This window comes from Moschus berezovskii, chromosome 24 (assembly GCF_049115385.1).
Source record: "Moschus berezovskii isolate FMDL1 chromosome 24, NW_MosBer_1.0, whole genome shotgun sequence".
NCBI classification, from domain to species: domain Eukaryota; kingdom Metazoa; phylum Chordata; class Mammalia; order Artiodactyla; family Moschidae; genus Moschus; species Moschus berezovskii.
Genome location: NC_142483.1, coordinates 6,163,213 through 6,189,514, shown reverse-complemented (window position 1 = coordinate 6,189,514; position 26,302 = coordinate 6,163,213). Strand labels below are relative to the sequence as shown.

Here is a 26,302-nt window from a genome sequence, read left to right as displayed (position 1 = left end):
CTCTGGACACGGACATCTATGGAGGCGGGAAAATTTTCTGCTTTAAAAAGTAAAAAAATCCACTCAATGCTGCCTTGTGAAAAATCCGTCCTGGTTTAGTACAAGCTCTTCCCTCCCACTTGCTTCTTCTCTGCCTGCTAGACTCTTATGCACCCTACAGGGACCCACTCAAGAGAGCCCCCTCCTCAGTGAACACTATGCTGAGCCCACTCTCCAGACAGAATCAGTTGATCCCTCTACCAGGCTTGACTGTTCACACCAGGGGACTATGTCCATCCCTCTCCGGGTCCCCAGGGTATCTGACAGGGTCAGTGTCTAACAGAGGCTTGCTGACTGACCACAGAGACCCGCAGCTTGACCTCAGAAACAGAAAGAACGAGAGTGCCCGAGACCTGGGCTCATCCACTCCTTCCACAGGTGCTTACTTTTGAACACAAAGGCAGAGAGCACGCACTGAGAACCTACTGTGCGCCTGGCACTGGATGGTGCCTCCAGGAAGGATGGCTCCTGCAGCCTAACTAGAGGAAATGAGATCACCTCCCTGGTGGGGAGGTAGTCACAGTAATCATGGCATCAGAACAGCAGTAACAGCAATGAAAAGAATCATGCGTGTGTCAGTCATGTCTGACTCTTTGTGACCCCATGGCCTATAGCCCACCCATGGGTTCTCCAGGCAAGAATACTGGATTGGGTGGCCATTTCTTCCTCCAGGGGCTCTTCCTGACCCAGGGATTGAACTTGAGTCTCCTGCATTGCAGGTGGATTCTTTACCATCTGAGTCACCAGGGAAGCCTAATTTTATTACTAGTGAGTGCTGCTCCTTATATTTAATTTTTTCCATGCACAACCTTGCTCACACTCACAACAGCCTCCAAGGTCGGAATTCTGATTTCCTTTACTCTACAGAGGAGGACACTGAGGTTCAGATGGTGCGGTGACTGGCTGAGGTCACACTGGGTTCTGCACTAGGGTCTGACTCCCAAAGCTATACTCTTGACCTTGGCATCCAACAGATTCCCAGGCCTGGACCCAGTAGATGTGACAGGAGGGGAATGTGTTGCTCTCCAGGGAGAGAGAAAGCCAGGGCCACCCTGTTCCCCTGCCTCAAGGAGGAGGATACAGTGGCTGGCCTCCAGGTGGGCTGCGGGCTGGGGGCTAGGAGGAGGCCCTTAGGCTTTGCCAACTTCAGCATCCATAAGGAAACCCCCAGTGGGATTCCAGTCCATTCCATTGCTGACAGGTGCGAGGCAGGGTCTTTGGCTGACCCGGCAGGCTGAGTGTGAGGGGCTGGGAAGCAGATGGCAGCCCCTTCCTGTGTTTGGAAGAAGTCAAGGGTGAAATCCAGGAGCCGCCAGCCTGGCCACGTCACCTGCTGTTAGAAACCGCCCCTGGGCCAGGGGGCTGGCAGCCACCCAATGTGACTCTGCTGACGAATGGGAAAGGCCTGGGGAGGCACCAGCCCAGCCCTTTTCCATGGACAGCATCACTATCTTATAATTCAGGACTGTTGCTGGAAGGAGTTCTTCATGGTACAACACTCTTGGTCTCACCCGTGACCCTGGGGCAGAGGAAGCAGGGTGCCCATTTTAAAGATGAGGAGACTGAGGTTCAAGAAGACAAGCAAGTTCTTAGACACAGGCCCCTGAGACACAGTGCTGGGGTGGTGGCGAGGCAGGGGAGGCCCCCAGGGTGCAAAATGCAAGGCAGTGCTTGCTCTCAAGTTCCCACTGCTCTGCTAGCTGTCTGCCCTGCCGTTCAAGTCCACCTGAATTAGCCATGCATCTCCCAGCCCTACCCCCACAGCAAACACAGGGCAGAGACTGAAAATCTACAGAAAGACTGCAAACCCACTTTGGTGGATGATGCACCCAAACATAACAGATTCTAAGAAGCCCCCAGAATTATAGAAGAGGTTTAAAGTTGATGTCTCAGCAATCAGTTCCCTGAGCAGCAGGGGATTTGGGGGCAAACAGTTCATTTCTCATTTCCACTCATTTAGCAGACTTTTGCTCTGGGTCCGCTACATGCCTGGACCTGTGGGATGTGATGTGGATGGTGAGGAATAGGACACAGCCCTGTTCTCAGAAAAGTTGGTGGTGTTCTCTCCCTGTGCGGCATAGTGCCTGCACAATTTCTTACAAATAATCAAGATAAATTAGCATTTATGAAGCATTTTCTACGTGCCAAGCTCTGTGCTAAGTATTTTATACACGTCATCTCATTGGGCTCCAAAATCATTGTGGCTGGTGACTGCAGTCACGAAATTAAAAGACGCTTGCTCCTTGGAAGCAAAGCTATAACAAACCTAGACAGTGTATTAAAAAGCAGAGACATCAGTTCGCTGACAAAGGTCCATATAGTCAAAGCTATGATTTTTCCAGTAGTCATGTACGGATGTAAGAGTTGGACCATAAAGAAAGCTGAGCACCAAAGAATTGATGCTTTTGAATTGTAGTGCTGGAGAAGACTCTTGAGAGTCCCTTGGACAGCAAGGAAATCAAACCAGTCAATCCTAAAGGAAAATAGCCCTGAATATTTATTGGAAGGACTGACGCTGAAGCGGAAGTTCCAATACTTTGGCCCCCTGATGCAAAGAGCCGACTCATTGGAATAGACCTGATGCTGGGAAGGATTGAGGGCAGGAGGAGAAAGGGACGACAGAGGATAAGATAGTTGGATGGCATTATGGACTCAACAGACATGAGTTTGAGCAAACTCCAGAAGATAGTGAAGGACAGGGAGGTCTGGCATGGTGCCATCCATGAGGTCGCAAACAGTTGGACACAACTTAGCAACTGAACAACAACATCTCATTGGATCCCCATCACAACTCTGAGGCAGGTATTCTCGTTATCCCATTTTGCAGAAAAGAAAAATGAAGCAAAGAGAGGTAGAGTAACTTGCCCAAGGTCACTCAGGCAGAACATAGTAGAGCTGGGATGCAAGTTCAGGAAAATGTTTGGTGGGTGAATGAATGAAGACACAGGGGAGGTCATGCGGGAGGCCTGGACAACAGACAGGCGATGTGATTGGTTAAACGTGACCGTGCAAAGTGCCCTCAGAGCTCCAGGAAGCAGCATCAGGCCTCCTGAGGGCGGGGCTAGGAGTAGGTCAGGGAATCAACTGTGCTTTTGGGCAAACTTGGGCTGTAGGCTTCCAAGAAGAGGGTGACAGTGACAGCCGCTGTATCAGTTAGCAGTGCAAGGAAGCTCCGATTTCTCCCTCTCTGAGGCTGACCACGTGCCCCGCCTATAAAAATATCCCAGGCCCATGGCCCCTTTTACCCCGAGAAAAGTGGGCTCTGGGACAGGCTGGCCCTGGGCAGGTACGAGAGGAACGGGAGGCCACTCCCAGACTGCCCTGGTCCAAGGTCCCAGCCCTGAGTCCTCCTGCTTCCCGGCCACGCAGTGACCACAGTGACGGGCTCCAGTCCCTCAGGGAGGGGGCTGCAGCTGGACGTCCTGACACCCAAGCCTCCCTGGCTCGCATCTTGGTTGCCAGGCAACTAGGCAGCTTAGGTTTCGGGGGCTGAGAACAGGGCTTGGGTGAAGGTGTCAGTTAATAATAATAGATATGGCCCAGCCCAGTGGGGCCACTTGAGATACACAAATCTCAGATCTGGGCAGGACCGGCGTGGTCCTGTGGCCATTCTGCAGATGGAGAGACTGAACCCTGGGAGGGAAACTGAGTTGCCGGAAGTTACCAGTGAGTTAGTGAAGAAGGCAGGATCATCTCACTGAGAAGACTGGAAGACAAGGAACAATTCAGAAAGTGATGGCAAATGCAGCTGCTGTGTGCAGGGCACTGGCTGTGCACCCGGCACCATGCCAGTGGCTTCTCCCCCCGCAGCCCAACTCAACCTCAACACAACAGTGAGGGGCAGATGCTTGTTTTCATGCCCATTTTGCAGATGGAGACAACGAGGCCCAGAGAGACTGTGCAGCCTGCTGGAAACCATCACGCTGGTGAATGACAGAGGCCAGTCAGAGTGACTCTGACGTCTCCAGGCTCTGCTCCCACTGGAGCTAAGGACTAAGGAGAGGACGGGTGAGGGCTGAGGGACCCGCCTCCAGCGGGTGGCCTCTGATCTCTTCAGCGGACCCTGGAGAGAGAGGCACAGTACTCTTCTTGACCCAACTCTGATGATGCTGAACTCGGAGGAGTAAGTGATGGTCCCCAGGAGACCCAAGTAGGTGGACATGCAGGATTTGAACCCACATCTCTGGCTTCAAGGCCCCGGCTGACCCACTTTGCCCGGTTCACTAGCAGCACCCCGCTGCCAGGCCTCCCAGCCTCAGCCACCTCTGCCCCACTGCTCCCCGGCAGCGTGAAATTTCTGGGGGACAGGACCCCATTTCCCAGCCTCCAAGAGAGCCAGCAAGCCCCAGCACTGAGCCATGACCTTCGATTCCAGGCCAGCAGACCTCTTTTTTCAGTGGCCCACACCCCCCACCTCCAGCAACCTGAGCCTGGGCTGGATGGAGACAGGCGGGTTGCCATGGCGACAGCACATCGGATACTGACCTGGGGACCCGCTGGCAGCGCACGGGAGGGGCAGGCCTGGCCTCAGAGGGATGGCTGGAGGGTGGAGGACGGGGGACCTCGGGGCCTTGTGGCGGCTGGGGCTGCTCTGTGGGCCAGTCCGGGCACACGCTGCTATTTATAATTCTGCTGAATGGGCCCAATGACTTGACCCACCATCCAAGGGCCAGGAAGCCCACAGCTGCACAGAGGGGAGGAAACAGCTCAGGAACCTCCACCCCACTACCCCACCCCCGGCCCCCAGCTCTGAGCGCAGGGCTGAGGGAAGTTGGGGAGACCGGGACTCCTCCCCTACTGCCTCCATTAGCCTCGACACCCACCCCTCTGGCCAGCCCTGCCCTATCTCTGTGTGCTGCGCCAGGCTTGGCCAGCAAGGGAGCCTGCGGGAGAGTACTGGGCTCCAGAGCACGTGTGCAAGTGCGTGTGTGCGCGCGCATGTGTGTGCACTCATGTGTGCGTGTATGCATGTACACGTGTGCGCACGCACATGTGTGTTCGTGTGTGCATGTGCGCGTGTGGTGCATGTGTGTGCGCATACGTGTGTGTGCGCATGTGTGTGTGCATGCGTGTGTTCCAGGATGCCTCCCACTGGACGGGGAGGAGGGGGTGGGGTAGAGGGGGAAGAAAGGGGAGAAAGAGAAGCTCAAAGGCGGAGAGGAACTTGAGAGGCTGGGCTGGGAGGGGCCCGGGAGGAGGGGCGGTGGGGGAGGGGAGAGGAACAGAGGTGGACTTCGGAGCAGACACAGTGAGATGTAGCGAAGGACAGGCAGTGAGAGAGAGGGAGGGACACGGACAGACGGACACGAAGCCAAGAGGACTGACGCAGAGGCACAGCGAAACTGGGACGAGGAAGGAGCGGGAGGACCGGGCGTGCGTCCTCTCCGCCCCGGTGGCTCCGCGGAGGATCCAGAAGCCCAAACGCAAACATGACTGCTCTCCCGGGGCGGCTCTGTGTCCTGTGCCCAGGAGACTGGCTGCCCAGCCCCCTCGGCCTGGGACCCCCCTCTCTGGCGTGGGCGTCCCTCCTTCCAGCCCCCTGGCCTCCTGGGGGCACAGGGCAGGGCAAGGACTGCTCCGAGGTCGCCGGGACCCAGCCGGCAGAGGCATGGCAGCGGCTCCCGGGGCTTGCCGGGCGTCCGCCCTCGGAGCCGGGTTATTCTGGGAGCCGAGAAGCCGGAACCCACCACCCCCTCCTCCCTTGTTCACGGGCCAGTGCCTGCCGACTCAAAAATATCCTCTCAAGGAAACTGTCTCCCCCAAAGCCAATGTCACTTCTGCCAGGAGGCCTTCCCTGACCTCCCAGATGAAATTCTCTGCTTGCACAGGCCCTAGCTGGTCCATCCGCTCCAGCGCTCATCTTGGAGACCCACGGTCGGGGTGCATCTGCCGGTCTCCCCCATCAGACTGTGAGCTCCATGTCTGCTGAGCGAAAAGACATGTACACGCGCCCTCCCATGGACCCTCTCGGCTGCTCGACAGGCTCTGGTTTATAGAGGGAGAAACCGAGGCGCAGAGAGGCGGAGGGGTTTGCTGTGGCTTCACGTCTGGAAGTTGCGGAATCAAGGTCTGGGCCCAGGCAGTCTGATTTCAGAACCCAGTCACCTGGCCACCTGGCACACAGCCTCCCCTGCTCCAGGGAATCACTTTCACCCCCAGGGTTCAGCTCCGGATCCTTCCATGGCTCCCCAGTGCCTCTCAGATCGAATCTAAACGTCCTGCCGGGTGCTAGTTCCTCTATTTGTTCTTTAACCATCTTTCCAGTTCTCTCTCCCCTGACCTCCTGCTTCTAGCCCGCTTCTACTCTGGCCTTTTCTGATTTACTAACTCAAGATTTATTTAATGACCACCTACTGTGTGCCGGGCACATCGTAACTCGCTTCTGTAGGAAAAGACAGGTTGTGAAAAGCACTACAACGTGACGACCAACTGCTGGCGGAACTTGTTTTGCCAAGTAGACAGGCATAGGGCTGGGGCCAGTGGGTGCCGGGCAGAGGGGACAGCGGAGGCAAAGACCCTGAGGCAGCAAGTGGGGTGGGACGCGTTTTTAATAACCCAAAGCATGGCTGAGACTTGTGAGTGAGGCGAGTTCAGAAAAGGGCAGGGGTCAGACTGTGCAAAGCTTCATGGTGATGGTGAAGAGGCTGGATTTTATTCCAGGTGCAGAGGGATACCTCTGAAGACTTTTAGGTGGCAGGTTAGCACAAGCCTTTGCTTTTTGTAAAACCCATCATCCTTTGGAGGAGACAACGTCAGGGTGACAGCGGGGAGAAAGAGCAGCTACTGCATCATCCAGGCGGGCGGGGACAGGGCGCCGGCTGCAGGGGCGGCAGAGCTGCTGAGGACACGTGGGCAGGTGGCAGATAGGAAGCAGAACCCAGAGGACGAGCTGGGGAGATGGAGGCGGAGGAGCCTGGCCGATAAGGGCTCTGCCTGCGGCAGGAGGCTGGGTGACGGTGCCATTTACTGGGATGGGAAGGGAAGGAGCGAGTTTTGTGTTTTTTTTGGGGTGGGGGTGAGTGGGCACGATCAAGAATTCTTTTTGGACTTGTTAACTTTGAGATGCTTGTGAGACATCCAAGTAGAGGTGCCAAGTGGACAGTTGGATGATGAGCTGGGAGTGCAGAAGAGAGACACGGGCTGAAGATAGAAATACGGGCATCAGCAGCTTAAAGATGGTATTTAAAGCCATGGGGCTGGATGAGATCACCAAGGGAGGAGGACACAGCCACACCGCCCGCTGGCTGACCCACTGGGTGACCCCCTGCTCAAAGCCGTCAGTGGGTCCCTACTGCCCTCAGGACAAAGTCCGTCACCTGTAGCTTGACACACATGGGTCATGCCAACTTCTGTGGTCTCATGTCCTTCGGCCCCTCACTCAGATCCTTCCTCCCAATCATAAGAAGCACCTTGTGAAGTTTCACACCTCCAGGCTTTAGTTTGGGCAGCTCTCCCGCCTAAGTGTCCTCCTTTGGGCAAAGGCTAATTCTAACTCTTGCTCTTCTAAAGCGTTCTCTAACCTCCCAGGCAGACATCTTTGCTACTCCGCCTCTGCTTCTATGGCCCTCTGGACACACTACATTATCACTGTCTTTCTGGGAGCCCCTTGGGCGAGGGGGTGGGGGCTGGTCCGTCTTGTGTCTCTGGGGCCCAGCACGCCCGAGGCTCACAGAGAGGTGCCCTGCACTAAGCACCCATGAGTCGCAGGAGTGCATCTGAGCTGCGGTGGTGGAGACGGGGCGACGGGGGTGGGGTGGGGGGGGTGGGGGTGGGGGTGGTCGCTGAGAACGTGGACTTCATCCCATCCTTTCCACCCTGAGCCTGGGCTGTGGCTCTGAACAGACTCACAGGAAGGAAGTCGAAGACAGGGAGGAGGTGAGTGGGTGTGAGAATGAGGGGCGGCCGCTGGGCACTTGCCGGGCCTCCCACCTGCCGTCGTGGCAGCAAAGGGAAAAAGTGAAAAGACAAAATCGGAACAAGGAGCAATCAAGTTCACTGTCCTCACTGCCGCCCCAGCCCAGGACTAGAGACTTGACTGTGCAGGAAATTGGAGAGGCCTTGGGGGCAGGGCATGGTCTGGAGGGGTCATGACAAAGCTTCCGCACACTCCCGAGCAGGTGTGTAGTCAAGTCCACAGCTTTCCAACCCTGTGGACTGTAGCCCCCAGGCTCCTCTGGCCGTGGGATTCTCCAGGCAAGAATACTGGAGTGGTATTCTGGAGTTGCCATGCCCTCCTCCAGGGGATCTTCCCGACCCAGGGATTGAACCTGAGTCTCCTGAATCTCCTGCACTGCAGGCAGATTCGTTACTGCTGAGCCACCAGGGAAGCAACCTGTGTGCTCCGAGGCCACTTTTATTCTGTCTTGTGTCTGATATTACCACCCACAGACTCCTGCAGAAAGCCCCCTCTGGTCGGCTGGGATCGGGGGCGGGGGGGGGGGAGGCACCTTGGCCATAACGATCACCTAGTAGGTGTCAGGCACCATGGATTTGTTCAAGGGCACAAACCTGGACTCTGATTCAAGATCAGCTACTTCTACATGGCCCTGGGCACATCGTTGCCTTGCTCTGGGCCTCCGTTTCTTCATCTACAAGATGGGGACATTTCCATGTGTGTGCCCGGGCTTTGGGGTAGGTAACGTGTGACAATGGCTGTGACACATGGAGCGGAGTCCCTGTCCCACAACTGTCTTCTTTCATCTTCCCAACAGCTGTCAGAGGAGTGTCGATGCTCCCATTTTACAGACAGGGAAACTGAGGCTGACCACAGAGCTAGGATGGACAGCACTGATGACTGGGAACATCTCTGTCTCCAAGGCCAAAGGCCCCTCCCTCTGCAATGCCCCATGCATTCTCTTACTTGTCATTTAGTCGGTAGATTCTGGGGCTGTGAGTTGGATGCTGGGGACTCAAAGGTGATTCAGGCAAAAGCTCCACCCTCTGGGGGTCAAGCCTCCCACCACCAACTACTTCATATTCCTTCCTCCTGCTCAGAGAAACTGGGGGTGAGAGGGTGGGGTAGGAACTCTCAACCGTACAGGAGGAGAAATAGTTTGGGAGTTCCCAGCTCACAAACCCAGTTACTCCTTCAAGGACCAGGCAAGCAGTTAGGGTTACTCCTCTGAATCTCAGTTTCTCCATCTGCAAAATTTGCATAAATTATGTCTCCCCCTGAAGATAACCAGAGGGCAAAGCAGAAAAGCATTAGGGTAGCCTTGGCACTCTTGCAGGGAGCCCCAGTCAGGCTGCCTTTAGCTGAGGTCCACGTGAAGGTCGTTTGTAAAGGTCTGTGTAGATTTACATTTTTTTTCCCCCGAAGAGGAAGCCTGCGGCTTTCACCAGCTTCTCAAAGCTGTCCCTGACCCCTCTGTCCCATAAATAGCCAACTGGAATCACTATGTGGCGGGACCAAGTCAACTCCCTGCCTTGCCAGTGAATGCCATGTAGGAACAGTATCAAGAGGGCAGAGCCAGGAAATCCAGGGGCCTGGGCATGGTTGGAGAGAGCAAGACTTGAGGTTTGGGGGCCCTCAGCAAGGCAAGGCTACTTGAGAATCACGCCAGCGTGGATTGAGCAGAAAGAGCTCAGATACTGGTCTTACCCAAGCAAGACACAAAGCTAATACTTCCAGATCAGCAAGTTCCTGTCACCTTAATTGATCAGCCTCTAGTTCGAGGAAATGAGATTTCATCTGACTCCTCCATTAGCCCCGGGGATGGGCGTGAAGGTGGCAGTGTGTTGCAGAGAGCTCTTGTCACAGATGCACCCCAAACTTTGGCCAGAGAAGCAGATGGACGGTATAAGCCACAGCCCAGTGAGATGGCACTCAGAGAAGATACTTTGAGAAAATACTCAGGGGTTCATCTGCTTGGACATCCACAGCTAGACCCATTCCAGAAGTGGCCCGAAGGCACTCATTCTAGACTGGCAGGTCATAACATGGGTGGACCCCACTGGGGCCCCCAATGGCAGACTGTAGCTGGAAATATCAGCTGACTGCAGGGTCTCACGTGTGGTCCCTCCCGCCCAGGTCTCATTACAAACGACAACCAGCTTCGTACCTGGCCCTGCTACCCCAGTGTCCCCACACGTCACACTCAACCCATCTCAGGTCCAATTTGTCAGTTTCTTCTTTTATGATAAACACTTTTCTGTGTCTTTTCTGAAAATTATTTCTTATTCCGAGGTGGTGAAGATGTTCTCCTATGTCCTCTTCTAAAGGTTTTAGCGTCACAGCTTTTACATTCAGATCTATGTGTCATCTCAACGTTTCTCATCTACTTTTCCTCCTATTGCTGTTAAATCTACATAACACAGAATTTCCATTTTAACCATTTTGAAGTGTCCAGGTCAGTGGCATTAAGTACATTCACACTGTTGTACAACCATCACCACCATCCATCTCTGGAACTTTTTCATCTTCCCCAACTGCAGCTCTGCGCCCATCAAACACTGTCTCCCCACGCCCTCCTCCCCACCAGCCCCTGGCACCACCATTCAACTTTCTGTCTCTATGATTTTGACTATGCTAGGGACCTCATGTATGTGGAATCGCACAGTATCTGTCCTCTTGTGCTGTATTCCACTTGGCATGACGTCTTCAAGGTTCATCCATGTTCCAGCATGTGTCAGATTTTCCTCATCATATGTATAAACAATATTTTGTTTATCCCTTCTTCTGTTGGTGGACATGTGGGCAGCTTCCCCCTTTTGGCTATTGTGAATAATGCTGCTATGGACATGGATGTGAAAATATCAGTTTTCAGTTCTTTGGGGTTTATATCCAGGAGCAGAATTGCTGGATTTTATGGTTACTCTATGTTTAACTTTCTGAGGAACATTTTCACCAGCAGTGCATAGGGGTCCCAATTTCTCTACATCCTTGCCAATACTTGTCATTTTCTGTTTTGTTTTAATAGCCATCCTTATGGGTGCGAAGTGAAATCTCACGGTGGTTTTCATTTGCATTTCCCTAATGATTAGTGCTCGGAGAAGGCAATGGCAAGCCACTCCAGTACTCTTGCCTGGAAAATCCCATGGACAGAGGAGCCTGGTGGGCTGCAGTCCATGGGGTTGCTACTAGTCGGACACGACTGAGCGACTTCACTTTCACTTTTCACTTTCACACACTGGAGAAGGAAATGGCAACCCACTCCAGTGTTCTTGCCTGGAGAATCCCAGGGATGGCGGAGTCTGGTCGACTGCCGTCTATGGGGTCGCACAGAGTCGGACACGACTGAAGCGACTTAGCAGCAGCAGCAGCAATGATTAGTGCTAAAGCTGAAACTCCAATACTTTGGCCACCTCATGCGATGAGTTGACTCACTGGAAAAGACTCTGATCCTGGGAGGGGTTGGGGGCAGGAGGAGATGGGGACGACAGAGCATGAGATGGCTGGATGGCATTACCGACTCGATGGACATGAGTTTGTGTGAACTCCGGGAGTTGGTGATGGACAGGGAGGCCTGGCGTGCTGTGATTCATGGGGTCGCAAAGAGTCGGACATGACTGAGCGACTGAACTGAACTGACTGAACTGAATGATTAGTGAAACTGAGCATCTTTTCATGTGTTTACTGGCCATTTGCATATCATCTTTGGAGAAATGTCTATTCAAGTCCTTTGCTCATTTTCGATTTGGGTTGTTTGACTTTTTTTTTTTTGGTTGAGTTGCAGGAGTTCTTAATATAAACCCCTTATCACAGATATAATTTGCAGATATCTTCTCATTCCATGGATCATCTTTTCACTCTGTTGATAGTATCCTTCGGCTGCATAAGACTTTTTGAGTGTGGTGAAGTCCGGTTTAACCAGTTTTTTCTTTTGTTGCTTACCCTTTTGTTTTGGAACTAAGGAGTAATTGCCCCACACCTCCCCCTACTCTTGTTTTCTCCTCCCTCAGTTCGGTGTGTGCATGGTGTGAGACAGGAGCTCCCATCTGAAATCCAGACCTTAAACCTCTCTACCTCCACCTCATCCTCCCGTAGGGTTCACTGTCCCACGAAAGGCCTCGTCTTCTCTCAGGTGGGCAGCTCAGAACGCAAGGGTCATCCTGTCACTCTCCTTTCCATCGTCCAAGTCCTATCGGTTTGCCCCTTCTAGTATTCTTGCCTGGAGAATCCCTTGGACAGAGGAGCTTGGGGGTCTATAGTCCATGGGGTCGCAAAGAGTCGGACACAGCTGAAGCAACTCAGCATGCACATTTCCTTGAAGCCATTCACCGTGCTGCATCTCCACAGCCCCTGTTCTAAGTTTGTCTCATCTCTTGCTTGGGCGACTGCAGGAGCCTCTTAACTGGCCTCTCTCCTTCCACTTGGAAAAGCAAGTCTGTTTATACCACATCCTCCTCATCTCGTTCTTGGGATAAAGACAAAAGTCCTCACTGTGATCTTTGAAGCCCCAGGTGGCCCAGCCCAGGCCCACCAGCCCCACCCAACACCCCATTCTCCCACTGTCTCTGCTCCAGCCACGCCCCTCACTCTCCCCACCAGCCCTCTGTCTGTTCTGCTCCCTGGCCTGAATGCTCATGCTGTTCCCGCCCCAGGAGCAGGCAGCAAACTCCTACGCACCCTCCTATACTCTGCTCAATCCCACCTCCTCGTGGGCCCTTCCCGGACTCACCTACCATGTACTCTGGCCGTGTTTTACACATATTCGTGTGAACGCTGGATTAATGTTTGACACTAGACCACCGAGAGCAGGGCCCGTGTCTGCTTTGTAATCACTGTTGCAGATTTCTAAGGCCTCGCACAGCGTGAGTACTGAGTAGATCATCTGTAAATCATTTAGGAATAAAGGAAGGAAGGAAGGGAGGGAGGCAGGGAGGGAGGGTGGATGCTTGGAGTGAAAAGATCGATTGCCTTGCTTTACAAGATTCTTTCTAAGATGGGAAACTACGATACTCAGCATTTCCCGAGGGCAGGGGGGAACACTCACTTTGAACTTATTATGCATGACGAACACATGCAGGCCCTTTCTCAGCCTCAGTTTCCTCATCCATAGGGTGGGGATTACAACATTCCCTTCTAAGACTGTCATATTAGAAGAGATGATGTGTGTGAAAGTGCTGAGCCCCAAACAAGAGCTCCATGGATGACCTTGAGCCCAGCCACGCTCCCAGATCCAGCCACTCTCCTAGGTTCTCTGTGCCTTAGTTTCTTCACTTCATCAGTTGCCAGATTTGGGCATGGACACATCCCTAGAATGATACATGGAGACCCAAGCCCCTTTTGAGGCATGCAGTCCTTAGGAACTGCCCTCAGGTATATGCCTGGGAGGCATAACTCAGGTACACTTTGATCTAGCCATACCTGAAGCCCAGTAAGAGCAGAAACTTGAGAAAAACACTCATGACTCATCTGCTTGAACGTTTGTTCTTTTCCTCGTTGAAAGTCTGGAAATGGCATGAGACTTACTCTAGCCTGGTGAGTCAGAGGTGGGTGGGCCCACACTAGGCCCACTTCCCACTACAAGCCTAGATGCTGGGCAACTCTTCTCTTGCATGTGACTCGAGTAAGTCTCCCTGGTAGGCAGGGCAGACCCCCTGAGCTGCCCTTAGGCACCAAGAGGAGGCCAGGCCAGGTCCTGAGAAGCTCTGGGGCCTACCTAGGACCCTGATGTTGCTCACAGGGGATACGTCCTGCCATGGACCCAGCGGTGAAGGAAGGGACTATGAATGGCCATGGCTGAAGTAGGGGCTTCCTCAATTCTGGGCCTCCTGGTGTCTGCTGGGTGGGCTGCCTGCCCCACCTCAACCTGAAGGGGGCTTCAGGCTCCAGGCTCAGTGGGCCCCTAACTGGGAGAGGAGTCCAGAAGGACTCCCCCTGCTCGGGGGCTCATGCCATCTGGGGAAACAGGTCCTGCCTCTAGAGGCTGCCTGTCCTCTTGTCCTGTCCTTGACACAGAGCTCCCTCCCATACCCCAGTCCCTTCAGGGCTGAGACCCTTCCAAGTCTCTCCCAGTGACCCTACTCCCATTTCAACCCCAGGTTTGTCCAGCAGTGCTCCCCTCCCGAACTCCCGGTCCATCCCCTTGCCTCCACCTCTACGTCCATCACGAAGGCCCAGCTGAGTGACCACGCTAGGCTCCTCATCGACTTCCCTGCTGATCCCTTGCTCTGGCAATTCCTTCACCACACCAAAACCAGACTGACAATTCCTAAAACAGAAACTGGATCAGGTCACTTCCCTCTTTAAAACCATGGCTTCCAGTACACTCAGAATGAAATTCAAAGTCCAGACTCTACAAGGCTGGACCCAAGTGCTCTGGCTCTGCAGATGGCTCCCTTCCCCTCCCACATATTTCGCTCTCATGATCTCTGCCCAGCCTGCTCCCATCTGCCATGCTGGACCTTACAGCAGAGCATCTTTTTTTTTTTTTTTTTGCAGTTACAGACACATAGGTCATCTAGCTGGGGCTGCTGACCTTCTTGAGAATGACGATAACACAGATGCAAGCAGAGATGAATAAGAAAAGTTGTTTGAGCACCAGGATACAGCCATACCTGAAGTCAACACGTCTTTTTTTTCCTTAAGTTAACTTGAGTTGACATTTATACTACTTGCTTCTGAAAGGAGCTGCAACCAAGTCAACTGGCAGCCCTTCCTCAGCCCACTCTCCATCCCCTCTTCTGTTCTTCCGACATGCCAGCACGCTCCCACCTCAGGGCTTCTGCCCATGTAGTTGCCTGTTCTCCCAGATGTCTCACCCCCCAGGTCCCTGCTCAAATGCCACTTCCTCAGGGAGGCCTGCCCTGCCCACCCCATCAGCAGTGACAAGCCTGATCATCACCCCCTACTCCCTTACTCCGGGTTATTTTAAAAAATAGTGGTTTCAACCACCATGAACATTATGTGTTTACTTACTGTCTGTCTCCCTCCACTAAGCTTTAAACTCCAGGAGGGCAGAGATTGGGTTAGGATGTCCCACTGTCCTGATCAGCTTGAGAATGCGGCGGGAGGTGGAGGGGTTGGTTTCTGAGATGCAGGACTTCTCTTTCTAAGGCCAGAATGTCCTGGACAAGTTGATCACCTGCGACTGCTCAGCTGGTTTACTATAAAAGCCCACTTCTCAGACCAGGGCTGGCACACAGCAGATAATCAGTACCCAGCTGAGTGGGTAAGTGAACGCCAGCCCTGGGCAGGGTGGTGCCACGCTGTACTTATGCGCACTGTTTTGTTTCATCCTCGTGACAAGCCTGGGAGGTGGGCTCTATTATCCCCATCTTACGGACGAGGAGCCTGAGGCTCAGGCAGCTTGCCCAGGCCACAAGCTGGGGCAGCAAGACTGGAATCCATCTGGAAGTCAAGCCTGTCACTGTACCGCTGTGCCCACCCCCCAGTCACAGCCTGCTCTGCTGATGCCAATTGACCCTCAGCCCCATGGCCCAAACAGCTGTGTCTGGGCCCAGAGCAGCCCGACCCCTCACTTCACCCTACCCAGGGGGGTGAGAACTAACCCAAGGGCAACCTGCTCCCGGCCAGGCTGGTGGTGAGAGGGAGGAGAGAGTGGGCAGTGCAGGGGCTGGGGTCCAGCTGCACTAGGCCAGAACCCCAGCATGTGGTGACCGCTGCCCCAACCTGTGAGTCCCCGGCCATTTCCGGTCCAGACCCCCCTGGCTTGCTGGGGGCGTGTCAGTCACAGCTGCCCTTGCAGCAGGCCCTCAGCCCTGTGACTGAGTGGGAGAAAGTCTGTCTTCTGCCCACCCACCGGGGCCTAACTAAAGCCTCAGTCAATAGAAAGGCCCCTCTGCCATCACAGACTCACTGCCCTCCCTGCCCCCCCAACTTGCCATCAGAATCAGGGGAACAACACTGAGGGGTGGGGCGTTGGCTTTCCCCAGGCTAAGGAAACTCTCATTGGGTCCCTGCAGGCAGCCCTGGTGACGGGTGCTTTTTCTCATCCCCATTTCGTGGATTACGAAACTGAGGCCCAGAGAGGCAAAGTCGCCTGGCCCAGGCGACACGGCTCAGAGAGACAGTCAGGGCTGTCTCCCAAGCTCACGTGCTACCTCTCTGCTCTATGATGGAGATGACCTGAGTCTCTGCTGTTCACAGAGCCGGGCATTTCCCACGCGCTAGTTCTCATTTCCACTGTGCGCTGTAGGTATGTCTGCTATTTAGTTGCTCAGTCATGTGTGACTCTTCGCGACCCCATAGACTGTAGCCCGCCAGACTCCTCTGTCCATGGAGTCCTCCAGGCAAGAGTACTGGAGTGGGTTGCCATGATCCACTTCTCCAGGAATGGTAGGTACAATTGTGTCCACGTTTTGGAATTCGGACAGCACTGGAGTGAAGGGATTGACTAAGGTCCCATGGTCCGGACGTTTCCTAGTGAAGCCGGTCCTACCCAATGGCTTCCCTCCCTCCTTTCCTTCCGCCCTACCCACCCACCTATGCGCCCGTCTCACCACCGATCAGCATTCACTGACCGACAGCGATGTCGACACCAACCCCAGCTCCCGGCGCAGAAAAGCTGGACATCCCTTCTGGAGAGGCTGCCCAGACTTCGAACCACCATCTCTTGGGTCCTCCCAGTGATCTACTTGGGAGTCTCTTGCTGGGGAGTTCTTCATTCTGGGATCTAGTCTGCTCTCCCCCTGCCTGGCCGCCAAGGAGTTGTTTTTTCATAACAAAGTGGGGCGGGAGAAGGGCCATGGGAGGTTTTCATAATTCCATCGTTGGAAATTTCCACGGCGGTGGAAAAGACCTGCTGGCCACTCTCCAAACACCTCTCCTGAAAACACTTCCAAACCCAAATGGCTGGACTGGGCCCGCTGCAGTCCTGGCAGATGCTGAAGCCGCCCACGGTAGGGCCCCAGGCCAGCGTGTGGGCATTGGCCCCCCAGTGTGGAGCTGGGCACCGGAGGCCCAGGACTCAAGGAAAAATGGGGAACTTTTCCTATCTTGGAGGGATGTGTGGAAGAACAAAGCAGTCACTTCCCCGGAAACCAGTCACAAGCTTGGAGTCCGTTTTCTCTGCCACCCACTCGCTGTGTGACCTTGAGCAGTTACAAGGCCTCTCTGAGCCCAGTTCCTCCCCTGGGAAAGGAGGCAGGGGGTGGGCAGCTCTTTAAGGTCTGAAACACGTGGTGATGTGTGGCTGGCTCTGACACTGGGTCTCCTGAATTCTGAGGCCAGGAAGGGAGCAGAGAGACTGAGCCCATGGGAACTCTTGAGCAATCTAAAGGGCCAGAGGGAGAAAAAGGACCCACAGGCCCTGGAGGGTGGGAGCTCATGGGTGAGGTCACAGCCTCCTCACCGCCCAGCCACTCTCTGCCTCTCCCATGGGCACGCAGTTTGCCCAGCTGCCTTCTGTGAAAGGAAGGGACAGACAGGGGGTCTGGACAAAGGTGAGGCAGTTGGGGATGCGACCCCAACCCACAGCCACCCGTGGGGGTCTCAGTGGCATTCTGAGCTCTGTACACCAACCCACTGCAGCTGCTACCCACTGCCGCCTTGGTGGGTCCTGCCCGCTGTCCTCATGTGCCCCACTCCCCGCTCTGCCCTCACTCCCCTACTGGGCTGACCAAGCTCTCACCCTGTCCTGCAGAGGCCCCCAGGGCCCCAACTCCCTGCTACGTATGGTAGAAGAGCGGGCAATGACCCAGAGGATCACCTCTCCCTCCCCCTGCCTGCAACCTCTCCTCCCAATGCAGGAAACCCCCTTACACATCAAGGCCGATCAGGGACCACAGCCTCCACGAACAGCCTAGGAAGGAGCCCCGCAGGTTAGGGACAGTGGCGACTTCCCGAGCAGACCTGGGTTTCTGTCCCCTTAGGCAGACGCTTTCATAGCTCAGAGTCTATTTCCTCAGCCATGCAATGGGCGTGTGGCCCCAGCCCTTCCACTGTCGTCCTGAGGGTGAGCTAGCAGCGCTGGGCCCAGAGGCTGGCCTGGAGCAGACCCTGGGCAGACCTGACCCGGGTGGACCCCCTCTGTGAAAGTGCCTGGGTGAGGACTCGGTTAGACGAGGCGGTGGGGCGGTGAGGTGAGACTGGGGAGGTGTTAGGAGGTGGGGTGGCCACTGTCATCCCTGCCATCAGAGAAGCACTGTCTGCTTTTTAAACTGAGCACTTAGTATGTGCTGGGCTTCCCAGGTGGCGGTAGCGGTAAAGAACCTGCCTGCTGATGCAGGAGATGCAAGAGATACAAGGTTCCATCCCTGGGTCGGGAAGATCCCCTGGAGGAGGATGGCTCCCCACCGCAATATTCTTGCCTGGAGAATCCCATGGACAGAGGCGCCTGGTGGGCTGCAGTCCATGGGGCCGCATACATGCCAGGCTCTGAGGTTAGGGCTTCTTGCAGCTCCCTCACATAAGTCCTGCCTGGAAAGGCTTATCAGCTCATTTTACAGCTGCTGAAACTAGGTTCAGAGTGGTGAGGCCACCTGGCTGGTGGGTGACACGGCCAGGGCCTTACCCCTGAGCTGTGCACTGATGAGGGCTGAAGGTGGGGAGCAGTGGGGTGACAGGGGCCTTAACAGAGCAGGCAAGTGATGGTTTTGTGCCCCCTTCCCCAGCGGCTGCTCAGGGCAAGCTGAGCACACCTGGCACAGCCCCCTCCTGGCTGGGTGAAACCTCAACAGGCTCCTCTCCTGCCTCCAGCCCCTTTTTGCTTTCAGCTCGTCTCCTTGTGTCTAAAGCAGGCCCTTGCGATTACAGCAAAGAAACCAAATTTACTCTGCCCATCTCCACATTTTCTCCAGGGGTGGACAGGGATGAGGGTGGAGCAGGATTGGAGAGAGGAGGCTTGCCCATCCCCACGGCCCACTCCACAGAGTCACAGAGGCCAGGCTGTGGACCCCCTGTCTTGGCCTGCTTCCTCCCCTGGTCCCCGGGCCAGTCCCTTAGCCCAGGATCAGCTCTCAGAGCCTGGGAGTTGGGAGATCAGTCTGCAAGGGTGCTGTGTGCCAATGGCAGGGGAAGGCCTTTGCAGAAGCTTGTGGCAGAATCGTCTGCCTCTGGAAATGGGGCTGGAGAATGAGATGAGGGGGGCACAGAGATGCACAGGGCAGGGGCCACAGCAGCGCCACCCCAGCTGCAAACCACCATTTCCCCATCCAGGGTCCTTCTGTGGGTGCCCGCTGATCACGCGCGGGGCTTGGTCATGCAGATGTGGGTTCGAAACCTGCTCTGCCACTTACTAGCTGTGCGACTCAGCTCCTCTATCTGTGAAATGGGAATTTCCTCAACAACTGCTCGGAACCGTTGCAAGGACTGAATCAAATGAGAACCTCTTCCCATACGGCAGCCAAAGGGGACTGTGTCTGTGCCTCGCCCCTGCTGAAGACCCTTCCGCTGTCATTCAGTCTCTAAGTTGTGTCCGACTGTTTGTGACCCCACGGACTGCAGCACGCCAGGCTTCCCTGTCCATCACCATCTCCTGGAGTTTGCTCACACTCATGTCCATTGAGTCGGTGATACCATCCAACCGTCTCATTTTTCTGCCCTCTTCTCCTGCCCTCAATCTTTCCCATTCTCAGGGTCTTTTCCAATGAGTTGGCTCTTTGCATCACGTGGCCAAAGTATTGCAGCTTCACCATCAGTCCTTCCAATGAATATTGAGGACTGATTTTCTTTGGCATTGACTGGTTTGATCTCCTTGCTCTCCAAGGGACTCTCAAGAGTCTTCTCCAACATCAGAGTTCAAAAGCATCCATTCTTTGGCACTCAGTTTTCTTTATGGTCCAACTCTCACATCCATGAATGACTACTGGAAAAATCATAGCTTTGACTATAAGGACCTTTGTCAGCAAAGTAATGTCTCTGCTTTTTAATATGCTGTCTAGGTTGATCATAGCTTTTCTTCCAAGGAGCAAGCGTCTTTTAATTTCATGGCTACAGTCACCATCTGCAGTGATTTTGGACCCCAAGAAAATAAAGCCTCTCACCTTTTCCACTGTTTCCCCATCTATTTGCCACGAAGTGATGAGACCAGGTGCCATGATCTTAGTTTTTCGAATGCTGAGTTTTAAGCCAGGTTTTTCACTCTCCTCTTTGACCTTCATCAAGAGGCTCTTTAGTTCCTCTTTGCTTTCAGGGCAAGGATCAAATCCAAACTTCGTTCCATGACCTATAAAGCCCCTACGATCCGGTCCCTTCCTTTTTCTTCTGCCTCATCCACCTCTCTGCCCTCTGAACACTCTACCACAGCCACCTGGCCTCAATCTCTGAACACGCCTCGCTCCTTCCTGCTTCAGGGCCTTTGGACGTGCTGGCTCCTTTGTTGGGATTGGTCCTCCCCCAGATGGTGGCACAGCCAGGTATTTATCATCTCAAATGTCACCTCCTCAGTGAAGGTCTCCCTGACCATCCTACTCAAGCTGCCCACAGCTTGCAACACTCACCACTGTCTGGAATTATTTATTTATTAGTGAGACCTGCCCTGTGTTGTTCACCACTGTAGTCCCACTGCCTCAAACAGCGCCTGACACGGAGCAAAAGTTCAAGAAATACTTGTTAAGCGAATGAATATGTAATGAGCCTGAAACACCGTGGGCATTCAATGCATGCTGGTTTCTTTCCTTTCACCCATTCCCAGGCAAGTGCAGGTGTTATCATCCAGTCACAATACACCCCTCTGGCGTGCTGCAGTCCATGGGGTCGCAAACAGCTGGACACAACCCCCCAACCCTAAATAAATATCCAGATGAAACCAAAGAACACAACTCTCAAACAAGAAAACTCTGAGCTGGAAGGAGGATGCTAAGGTCTTGCCTGGCTTACTGGAGGGTCCCCACTGAGGCTGCAGGAAGTCCAGGTCTCTGGAAAGAGCAGAGAGCAGCCCTTTACTTCTCAGCATGAAGCTGGGGGGCCACTGAGCCCCAAGAGTAACTGCATCCTCTCTCTGGTTCTGAGACACTCCCTCCCCACCCCGTGCAGGGTGAAAATGTGTCCTGTGGGCAGAGACCATGTCCAGTTCATTCACACCAGGCCCCCAGTGCCCTCTTGGAGCAAATGCACATAGAACACTTGTAAGTATAAATGAATGAATACAGAGGATTGGATAGCAGGAGACATAAAGGATTGATAAATCAGTGTCCACAAAGGTTCCCAGCTTGGGACATGGTGCCAGACACTGCCCAGTGCCGCCATCTGATGGTGCCTCCAACAGTCCTCACGTTCCGTCATGCCCCTGCTCAAGAACCTGCAGTGGCTCCCACTGCCTCTGAGAAAGTTTGGATTTCTCAGTCTGGCATCTGAGGCCTGCTTCCTTTCCTCTCTCCCTGCTTGCACCCATCCATCCATCCATCCTTCCCCTCTAGCTGCCTATCCGTCCATCTGCCTGACTGTCCATCCATCCATCCCTCTGCCCCTCCGCCTACCCACCCGCCCACCTGCACTCTTCCCGCCCCTCTCCATTCCTCCACCCAGATGTCCATCCACCCATCCATCCTTTCATGTAACACTGACTAAATGGTTCCCAGGTTCTAGACAGCATGCTAAGTGCTGGGGTTAACTAGATCTTCAGCTCTTTAATAAACCTATTTCATCCAATCTCGATCTCCAGATCCCATCTGCTCTACCTTCAAAACACACCCATGCGACCACATCTCATCAGCGCCACAGTCCCTACCCTGGGCCGAGCCACCGTCTTCTCGCAGAGTGCTCACTGCGGAGGACTCCTCCCTGAGCTCCCTGCTTCTCACCCCCCCACCCCACCCTAGCCTGTTCTAGACACATGGTCAGAGACGGATCAAGTCCTCTTGTGTTCAGAACCTTCCTGTGGTTCCTGCCACTCTCCGAGGAAAAGCCAAAGTCCCTGAACGGCCCACAAGGCCCTACGTGATCTGTACCCCTCCCCACCCATTACCTCTCCAACCACATCCCCCCACTCCCCCTCGCCCACTCCCCTCCACCCCACTGGCTTCCTCCCTGTCTCTGAATCCACTGAGCATGCGCCACCTCAGGGCCTTTGCGCTGGCTACCCCCGCTTCCCCAGACAGCCACAGAACTCCCTCAGGTCTCTGCCCAAATGCCATCTTCTCAGGGAGCCCTTCCCTGGCCCCATCCTTGAAACCATCCTCTTCGTCTTCCTGCCTTTGCCATTTTTCTTTCCGTCCACCCCCCGACACGCCGCCCACGCGCATCTTTGTGCCCCCTCGAATACAAACCATGGGGCAGTGAATGGGTCTGTTTTCTCCCAGTGTGGCCTCTGCAGTGCCTGGCACACAGCGCGCCCCGCATGTTGTTTGTGGACTGAAGGAAAGCCCACCTTCAGGTACGGGTGGTGACTTTCGTTTTATGACGGACTTTCGCATTCTTCTCATCAGTGATCATAATCTGATGATTGTCTCTGTTCGTAACCAGCCCTCTCAGCTCTCATTAAACAGATCCACAGGTTCTCCCTGACCTGCTTGCCCTCTCACCATCGGCTCCGGTGACCCCACTGTCAGCGGGGACCCAGTGTGACCTCCCATTTGCTGACCCCTGAAATCCCCAAGCCTTGTCAGCTCACCCTGCCTCCTCCCCCCAGAACCTGCCCTTGATTCACCCAAACGCCTGTCCGGCCTCCAGCCTCCTCTCTGCAACCCGTTATCCTCACTAGGGCCATGGGATTTTCCAAAGGGGTCCATCTGGCCACATCACTCCCCAGCTTAACACCTGCCCTCAGTCTGGCCCTGCTACCTCTCGCACTCCCCATCCCGCCTGCCGCCTTCTGCTCTGGCCGCTGCTGGCGTCTCTGAAGGCTCAGGCCGTGCCTTTGCCTGGGGTGCCCTCCCCACCTCCTACCTTCCTTCCAGCTGGCTGGCTCTCGTTTACCCTTCCGCTCGACTGCAGCCGGCTGCGTGGGGCCCTCTTGGGGCTGTTCCCTGACAGCACCAGCGAGCGGCCACCTTCCCTGGGCCCCGCATCCCTGCGGCTGCCCCCTCTCTGGGCTGTGAGCACACTGACTGGTCTGCAATGACCGGTGTCCCTGCGAGACCGAGCACTCAGGGACTGGAGGCCACTGGCCTCACGGTTAGGCTCAGAGCGCTGGAGCCAGCCTGCTGGCTGGGTGCCCTTGGGCAGGTCACTGTATGTCTAGGGACCTCACTACCTGTTTTGTAAAGTGGGGGTAATGATTGTCAGAAGGATGCTGTATTCAGCGAATCCCCCACAGCACTTAGAGCAGAGTCTAGATGTGAGTCAGTTGACAGCATTCAGATGGAGAAACCAGAGGAGGGAAGAAGCCCAGGGCCCTGGCACCTGGCTGCCGTGGGTGGGGGCTGGGACCGAACCAGAGGATCACCTTGACCTGTACCTGCCCTCAGAGGATCATCTTTTTACTAAGAAGCTTCTACTTGCTTCAGCTGATTTTTAAGAATGTGTCTTATTTGCTTTGGGGGTGAGAAGCATCTTTTCAGGTTTGTGGTTAATGCCCTTCATTTTTCTCTCCTTCGGACCTTTGGGCCTGTTATTCTGATTTCACCTCCTGCCTTTGTTTGCATGTGGCTTTTTTTAGCCGACCTTTTGCATCCAAACTTTTTATTTGAGCTCAGGCTCCCTGCCCCTCCTCTGGGTCTCAGGGCAACGATGTCTCTGGTTGGGGCAGGGGCGATGATGCCAGGCCACACCGTCCACATCGTGGGGGCACGGGAGGGGGAAGCATGATCCCCAGGCGCACACTTGGTGCCAACTTGTGCTGGGGGCACAGAGACGCTGCCTCACAGTGGGTGGGTGGCAGGGCTAGCAGCTGCCAAGCCCCTGTCACCTGCACTAGCATCTATGCCCCTCAGAGACTGCCCAGCCACCAGGATGGCCATAGCACCCTAAGGGACACAGCAAAGCCATGGTACAAACAAAACGATTCCAAAAAAGCAAACTCCCTCCAAACTTATATCTACCAGTATGTGAATATATAAGCAAGGGAGGGAAACAGCAAATTGCCAGATTTCCTCAAACCGAAGTCAAACTGTAAGGTGCACCCCAATCTTATGTACCACTAAGGGGGGGCTTCCCAGGTGGCTCAGCGAAAAAGAATCTGCCTGCCAGTGCAGGAGATGCAAGTTTGATCCCTGGGACAGGGAGATCCCCTGGAGGAGGACATGGCCACCCGCTCCAATATCCTTGCCTGGAGAATCCCATGGACAGAGGAGCCTGGAGGGCTATAGTCCATAGGGTCCGAGAAAGTTAGGCACACTGAACGACTGAGCACACACACAAGGCAAACTGTAAGCTGCACCACACTCTCATGTACTATTAAAGAGGGCGTCCCAGGTAACTCGGCAGTAAAGAATCCACCTGCCAGTGCAGGAGAAGCAGGCTCAATACCTGGACTGGGAAGATCCCTCTGGAGAAGGAAACGTCAACTCACTCCAGTCTTGCCTGGGAAATCCCATGGACAGAAGAGCCTGCTGGGCTGCAGTCCACAGGGTCCCAAAGAGTCGGATGGGACTTAGTGACTAAACAGCAACAAAGAAAGGAAAAGAACTTCCAGCATAAAACTATACCATGATTCAGGTTTTTTTTTTTTTTTTTGCAGGTTATGGTGTATACCTGAAACCAGCGCAATATGGTAAATCAACTATATTTAAAAGACAATAACAAAACTATAATGTGTTTTCAACTCTGTATGTACAACACGTATCCCTTTCTCAGGGCCGTGAAACTATGCATCCTAAAAGCTACAAAACAGGGTTTGGACAGTGGTTACATCTGGTGACTGTGGGATGTGTAGATATAGACCCTTCTGCATCATTCTGTCTGTTTCAGTAAGCAAACCATTATTTTTGTAATGCAAATGACTGCAGTTTATAAAAAAGGAAATTGTTTTTAGGAGCAGTTCCCGCCTGGTTTCTTTTCCGGGCACCTCATGGGTTGGGGACACATTAATTGGCAGCTCTGGGTTCCCTGCTAGGGGGAGAAGGTTGGAAGGGGGCAGGTGAGCGTCAGGCATGCACTTTCCAGAGCGTGTCCTAGGCGGGTCTAATCAGCAGAAATTTCGCTTTATTAAGGCCTGGCCCCCAAACCCATCATTAAAGGCTCTTCAAGTCTGAACGTGCACAGCGGAGCCACAGATAATTCGACAAAGCCTCGTTTCTCAGAGAGCGGGGCGGCCGGGGCGCTTCCTCCCGCACCTCCACACCTCTCTCCAGCTGGAGTGCAGACAGGAGGAGGCTACACAGTGCATCTGTCTCGTTTGGGGCTGCACCTCTGGGTCACTCTCTCTCTCTTCAATCTACTAAAGGCAGGCAGGGTGAGCATGAGGTTCCCAGGCAACCCCCCCAATCATGTCTCCCCGTCTGTATATAGAGGGTCAAGAGTGATGCTAAGTAAGGTCACTGCTCTCCCCTTCGAAACAGCTGACTAAAACAGACTCCCTCCCCCACTGAAAGGGATGGATACACCCGTCTGCGGTGGGGCAGACAGACAACAAACAAGAGAAAAAACACTGAAAAGGCTGTGAATTGTGACAAACGCTATTAAAATACAAGGGCCGTGGCAGGGGGAGCTCCCTTTAATAGACCAGGGAGGACCTCAGTGGGGGGCGGCCTAGGAGATGGAGCCGATAATAGAAAGAGAAGGGGGATGAGCAGTCTAGATCGGGGAAACAAAATGTGCAAAGGCCCTGAGGCGGGAAAGAGGCTGATGAGCTTGAGGACTGGAAAGACGACCAGTGAGCTGGAGGAGGCGAGTGAGGAGCGAGCGGTGTGATGAGGGGCCCACAGGCCGTGGGAGGAGTCTGGGTCTCACCCTGTGCAGCCTGGCGGAGGGCGGCAGAGACTGGCGCAGCAAGCACCACAGTCCGGTCGGCATCATTAAGAGGATCCATCTGGCCACTTAGGGAGAACAGATGATTTGGGGTGGTGGGGGGAGCAAGAGAGGATACGGGGGACCAGTGAGGCAGGTCATCCTTTCATTTGCTCCACACGTGTTTACTCAACAACGGTCTGACGAAATCTCAGACAAACACACAGATGGAAACAAACAAGACTCATTAGCTGGGGCCTGACTCCAGAGGTCCAGGAGCGTCCAGGAGCGTACAACAAACGGAGAGGCAGGAAGTCTTCCTGCATTTCAGGAGGCCTTGAAGGACGGCTGAAGGCTGTTCAGGGATGGACACCGTCCGGGCAAAGGCTCCGAGGTTGCTGTGAACAACCCATGCACTCAGACTCCAGGCTGGTGTGAACAGGAGCTGTACTCCTATCTGGACGGAATGACTCAAGTACTTAGTGGATGAAATAACTAACTAAGGAGGGAGGAGTGCTAAGAAGGTGAGGCTGGAGGGAGGCGCTGGAAGGGTGGATGGGGGATAAGTCATGGTAGCGCTGGACAGGGGCC

The 26,302-nt window shown here is 54.4% G+C and overlaps 1 protein-coding gene across 5 annotated transcripts in view; it reads right to left on the bottom strand.

Moving 5' to 3' along the window:
- The window catches only part of ATP2B2 (ATPase plasma membrane Ca2+ transporting 2), a 195,298-nt gene that overhangs the window by 134,669 nt on the left and 34,327 nt on the right, over positions 1 to 26,302 (bottom strand). For 4 of the 5 annotated variants that reach the window (XM_088831529.1, XM_055413596.2, XM_055413599.2 and 1 more), the window contains exon 1: positions 4,525 to 4,643. The exons of the other annotated variant lie outside the window; for it this stretch is intronic. The gene's annotated coding sequence lies outside the window, so the exon portion shown is untranslated. Of the gene's footprint in view, positions 1 to 4,524; positions 4,644 to 26,302 lie in introns of those variants that run through there. 5 annotated transcript variants of the gene reach the window in all.